The sequence below is a fragment of the Mus musculus genome, chromosome 1 (assembly GCF_000001635.26).
Source record: "Mus musculus strain C57BL/6J chromosome 1, GRCm38.p6 C57BL/6J".
NCBI lineage: Eukaryota > Metazoa > Chordata > Mammalia > Rodentia > Muridae > Mus > Mus musculus.
The window spans coordinates 171728211-171734574 of record NC_000067.6 but is presented as its reverse complement, the minus strand read 5'-3'; the positions used below and the strand labels follow the sequence as shown (position 1 = coordinate 171734574).

Here is a 6364-nt window from a genome sequence, read left to right as displayed (position 1 = left end):
TTAATAGAGAAGCACTCAAGGAAAGATTAAAAGCACACCCAGGAGTATGTATGTGGACTTCTTAAAGAAGAGTTGCTGAAAGTAAGATATCCCCAAGTGTAGCTACAGGCATCTTGCGGGGTGAATAATTAGTTGTCTTAGCCTTGACTGAATGATGTGAAGGGACTCTGGCCATCGCCAGTATGGTGGGCATGGCTCTTGTTAGCCTTACCCTTCTCCCCTATTCCCTCTGCCTTGCTAAAAAGCATTAAATTACATCCTTAAAGCTAGGCACCAAAAATCTATTCCCTTATTTGGCCACTTCTTCCTCCTAAGACTGATCATCAAGGTTCAGCTATCAAAATATTGAAGCCCAGCAATCGAAAGCTCCCTTTGGCTAATTAACATGCTCTATTAAAATTAGACATCACATCCTAACAAAGGGTTTCCTCTTCCTTTATAAACCACCATTTACCTATGGGCCAATTCTATCTCCTCTCTCTCCAGAGGCAGCCCTTTGACCCCAGAGACAAATACCCCTCTTCTTTCTCCCTTGTTCCCTTCTGCTTCCCCCCCTCATCCTCTATTTCCTATCTTTTTCTTTTATTTCTGCCTTCTGTCCCTCTGGAGCAAATGAATCTCCTTTGTGCTGAGAACTTGGGGGGGGTCCTAAACTGATAACATTCCTTACATTGATTTCACTACTTTGATATCAGCCTATAGGACGCATGCACCTTTAGTCCACTTCTCAAATATTCAGACCTTCAGGCACCTGCCTTCCCCAACCCACAGCGGTTAATTGGTGAGTTTTCCCTTAAAACCCCCTACATTTCGGTAAGCACATTCCATTCATTTCCCTGTGCTTGGCAAGCTTTCCTTTGACTTTTGGTGGCTGCACTGCCTGAATCCCATATCCATTCTTAACCCTCTGTGGTGGTTTGAATATCCTTGCCCCAGGAAGTGGCCTAGGAGGTGTGGCCTTGTTGGAGTAGGTGTGGCCTTGTTGGAAGAGGTATGTCAGTGTGTGTGTGTGTGGGGGGGGGTGGGCAATGAGACTCTTCTGCTAACCACTTGGGAGTCAGTCTTCTCCTAGTGGCCTTCAGATGAATTTGTAGAACTTTCAGCTTCTCTGGCACCATGCCTGCCTGTTCGCTGTTAAGCTCCCTGTCTTGGTAAAAATGGACTGAACCATGCTCACTTCGGCAGCACATATACTAAAATTGGAACAATACAGAGAAGATTAGCATGGCCCCTGTGCAAGGATGACATGCAAATTCGTGAAGCATTCCATATTTCTTGCAAAACACATGAAACTCAAGAAGAAGGAAGACCAAAGTGTGGATACTACATTCCTTCTTAGAATGGGGAACAAAATACCCATGGAAGGATTTACAGAGACAAAGTTCGGAGCTGAGACAGAAGGAAGGATCATCCAGAGACTGCCACACCCAGGGATCTAACCCATAAACAACCACCAAACCCAGATACTATTGCATATGCCAGCAAGATTTTGCTGACAGGACCCTGATATAGTTCTCTCTTGTGAGTCTATGCCAATGTCTGGCAAATACAGAAGTGGATGCTCACAGTCATCTTTTGGATGGAACACAGGGCCCCCAATGAAGGAGCTAGAGAAAGTACCCAAGGAGCTAAAGGTGTCTGCAACCCTATAGGAGGATAAACAATATGAACTAACCAGTAACCCACAGAACTGTATCTCTAGCTGCATATGTAGCAGAAGATGGCTTAGTCGGCCATCAATGGGAGGAGAGGCCCTTGGTCTTGCGAAGATTATATGCCCCAGTACAGGGGAATGCCAGGGCCAGGAAGCAGGGGTGGGTGGGTTGGGGAGCAGGGCGGGGGGAGGGTATAGAGGACTTTCGGAGAGGAAACTAGGAAAGGGGATAGCATTTGAATTGTAAGTAAAGAAAATATCTAATTTTTTTTTAAAAAAAGAAAAGCAATCTTTAGAAACAAGACAAAAGTTAACCTATACCATTAAAAATGCCAGATTAAGGTGACTGGTGTGAAACCTGGGCTAAAATTAATTCACCCTTACAGTAATTATTTTTCTGTTGGTATGATTAAATAAATGACAATAAAAAAATTGGACTGAACCTCTAAACCTGTAAGCCAGCCCCAATTAAATGTTGTCTCTATAAGAGTTGCCTTAATCTGTTTACAACAGTAAAACCATAACTAAGACATCATCTGAAAACACAACTGACAGGTCCTAGGTTCTTCCTCAGTCCCACTGGGCTCTCTCTCTCTCTCTCTCTCTCTCTCTCTCTCTCTCTCTCTCTCTCTCTCTCTCTCTCTGATAGAGCCTGAGTGATGACCCTCTCTCTCCAAGAGATCTCTGTTCTCTGTCTCTGGAGAGACATAAGGACACTGTTTCACGACGTTGGTTCATGAGCCTGTATTGGTGAAAATCTCATGCTAATGGTGTGCTTTAGCACCCAACAATATTCTTGGTGGACCATGCTCACTTTGGCAGCACATATACTAAAATTGGAACAATACAGAGAAGACTAGCTCTTTCTATATGCCAGTGTAACCCTTTCTGTGGGTTCATGTCCTATTTAACCATTTGCACTCTTTAGGAAAACTGTTCAATGGTTCTCCTAGATGCTTGCTAAGGGGACTAGAGGTGGTTAGTAGCCTAGGTGACCTCTGTCCTATCTGCATGGCCAGGGGCTCCCTTGGATTCTTACTAACAGGACTGGAGAGGGTTAATAGCCTAGGTGACCTCTGTCCTATCTGCAGAACTGAGAACACAACAAATGTTCCCCCAGACCCGTAAGGCAACACATGTAGTCTATCTAGAGAACCCATCTCCATGGAAGTACTGACATGTACTTTGTAAAGAGTTTTGATGTAATTATGCCTTCCTGTGCACATGGGATTGTGTTTCACTGGGAAACTTTTTTCCAAGTTGTACTGTGCATAAATTTGCCTAAAATAAACCACCCAGTGTCAGGCTCTAGGACTTTAAACCAGCACCATCTATGGAGTAGTGGTCTGTGCTCTTACCTGGCATAGATTGATACTCTGCCAGCCCTGGTGTTTGCAGAGACACCCTCAGAGTCTGCATTTTAAGCAAGATCAGCAAGTGATCTGTTTGTGAATGACAGTTTGAAAAGCCTGGGTCCAGCTCCAAGGTTTTGAATTTATATAAGCATGCCACAAAGGAGCCAACAGAGGGCAGTACTACAGAGCTTATCTAAGCTAGGTGGGGGACTTCAGTTCTGTGAGGCTTCTTGGTAAATATTTGGGACAAGTACTGTTGTATCCTCTTTGCATATAGGCCAGCTACTTGAATTCATTGAAGGTTGCAGGTTAAATCTGTTGAGGGGCTACAGTTTTGTTTTGTAGTATTGAGAATAGCACCCAGAGCTTTGCATATGCTGTGTAAGTGCTCCACCACTGAGCTATCCCTCCAGCCTCATCTACTAAGTATTTTGTTTGTTTTTCCCATTACCTTGGAGTTTACTTAAACTAAGAAAAGGGTCATAATGTTTTCATTCTATTCTTGGTTCTTCTAATAACAATTGTGACAAACAACAGAAAGAATTAAAGAAAACTACACTTGGGGGTCTGGTTCCATATGGTTTCACAACCACATTAATCTATGACTTCAGTTCTAGAAGTTCTGACAACCTCTTCTGGCCTCTGAGGGTAGCAGACAGGCACATGTTGCACATACATATATATGTGCAGGCAAAATAATTCATACACATAAAAAGATTAGAAAAACATTTAAATGTTGTACTTGTGGTCCATACAAAATGTCAATATCTTGGGTTGTACATATTTAAAGAAATACCTCACTTTTCAAAATACTATACTAGCCATACATAGAGGCATGCCTGTATGTGGCTCCAGGGATGCAATTTAGAAAAACAAAACACTGATTTTCTTTAAAAATCACTGAGCAAGAAAAACAACATTGAACTTCTATATTGATTCTATACAGCTTCTATGAAGTATAAAATCTAAGTATAAATCTTGACTTAAATCCAAGAGCAAAGTTAAGACTCTCCTTTATTTTTGGTAAATAGCTGCATGGTAAACTCAGATGACTCTCATCCAGGATTTTACCTGGAACTGGCCTTGTAGGTATTTTATTTAAAGAGGGCAGGTTCTGCACTTTCATATGGTGTTATCAGTGTTAGTATTTCTCGGCATTTCAGGAAGATTCGTATTCTTCACAGCAATACAGCATGGCCTGGAGTCCCTGCTAAGCTAGCCTGAGATTGCTCCAGCTTATTTTGTCCATTAGCTTGTATGACCATCTCATTTATGTCGGTCTTCAGTGCCACTCTCCCATCGCTATTTCTGCAAGAATACTGTGAACCTTGTCTACACTCAATCCAGTTCATAGACATTTTCAAACATTTATCTAATGTATCTACTAATATTTGAATTAGATCCAAAATACTACGTTCTCTTTCTGAGGAATCCACACAGAACACAAATGTAGGATTGCATAAAGTCAATAAATCAGTTTGTTATCAGATCTCCTAATGAATAATCAACCCTCCTTGTAGGAAATTTATGAACATTTGCATTTCCCATGGACACCAAATAGAAAGCCTTCCTCATGGTTTGCTGCTCTGTCTCCACAGTTAGAACTGGTAGACATGGAAAGCTTCGATTTCCTGTGGTTGTTAAATGGGAGTGACGTTGATTATGGATGGGCCAGGCTGACTTGGTGGACACTGCATCTAGGGTAGGCATGGGATGCAGGGTGAGAGAAAGGCCCCTTGAGCCTCAATTCTAGACCTTACTGGTGCACTTCCCAAGCCATCCTGTCCTGGTAGGTTCTGATCATACAGACACAAGAGGCTGGAAGTGCAGGAGACCGAGGCTTGGTCTTTGCCCTGAAACTTCTAAAGAAGGGAGTTGTCTTAACACAGAAAGTAGATGTCTATTTGTAGTTTCATCTCACTCTGACCCAAAGCAACCTAGAAAAGGAAAGTGTTTGTTTCATCTTAGAGGTCTCAGCCCATCATTGAGAACCAGGGTGGAAGCTCAAGGCAGAGACTGGAGACAGAAACCATGGGGGGAACACCACTTTCTCACACCAGCTCATGTTCATCTAGCTCCTTATACACCAAGAAACACCTGCCTTAGAAATTGTACTGTCAGAGACTGCGCACGTGAGAGTGTGGACTACAGAAGCTAACAGCTTCTGGGACAGGCTGAAGCCACAGAGCTTCTGAGGCCGACCCCGTTTTGGGCTCCAGACATCAGGGCACCTTCCCTGCCAGAGGAGATGTGTCCGCCCTGCCCAGGAGGGCTTTGCTGGAATACCTGGGGGAGCCATCTTGGTTCCCAGATCCCGCCGAGATTAGTCTGCGCAGGTGAGAGTGTGGACTACAGAAGCTAACACCTTCTGGGACAGGTGGAAGCCACAGAGCTACTGATGCAGACCCCATTCCAGGCTCCAGACATCTGGGCACCTTCCCTGCCAGAGGAGAGGTGTCCGCCCTGCCCAGGAGTGTGAGCGCCCAACTCGCCAGCAAGAAAGATGCCACAACAGGATCCTTCTGCACACGTTTATTGGGAGAGCTTGATTGCAGAGGCGAAAAAGACCCTGAGCCCCAGAACTGGTGCTGCTTATATAGGCCTAGGAGAGGCGTGTCTCACACCTGATTGGTTATGCTTTCAGTACCTCATTTACATGTCCACACCCAATTGGTTTATGCATTCAGTATGTCATTTTCATGCCTCATTTACATATCTACACCCGATTGGTCATGCATTCAGTACCTCATTTACATACCTTGGGCCAGGCAGTGACTGGGCAAAAAAACTCTACTGCACATGCGCACATTGGTTGTTTACCCAAACTTATGGGTGGTGGCCAGCGGTAGCCAGCGACATCCTGCAATGGCATATGTCGCTTCCCACATCTCCCCCTTTTAATTTTAATAAAGTGATGCTGGACTAGGCTTGTGCAATTACGTCCATCTGCCACGGTTCCTGTTTTAGGTCGTTCCTCTAGTGTCACAGCCTTAACCGTCATAGGGTAACCCTATCGCCACCAGGCCCAGTGTCTTAGGTTGGTCTGTGCATGAGGAAAGTTGCCCGTCTTTGGATACCATGGCGCTGTGTGACAGCAACTGCTAAATAACCTAGGGTGAACTCTACAAAAGAGGCCAGCCAAGTTTTAAGGGAATGAATTAGCGGGGAAATCATGATCACCCTATAGCGTGCAATGAGGAAACCTCAGCAATGTGCAAGGGCTGATCAATGATCGTTGAGTCTCTCTCGTCCCAGTGCAATGGATCCATAAATCCGTGGGGTGCAAGAGCAGAGAACCCAGATGCCGACTAATTCTTGAGCATAGATAACCAAACCTCAGGGGAGGCGCCATTTT

General features: G+C 44.3%; 1 non-coding gene and 1 pseudogene across 1 annotated transcript; one reads left to right on the top strand and one right to left on the bottom strand.

The window, feature by feature from the left end:
- The first annotated feature begins 1169 nt into the window (after nucleotides 1–1169).
- Nucleotides 1170–1276, top strand: Gm22950. Its single transcript, XR_003949165.1, has one exon. It is a non-coding gene; the product is annotated as a U6 spliceosomal RNA (small nuclear RNA).
- Gm19030 (predicted gene, 19030) lies at nucleotides 4109–4660 on the bottom strand (annotated as a pseudogene).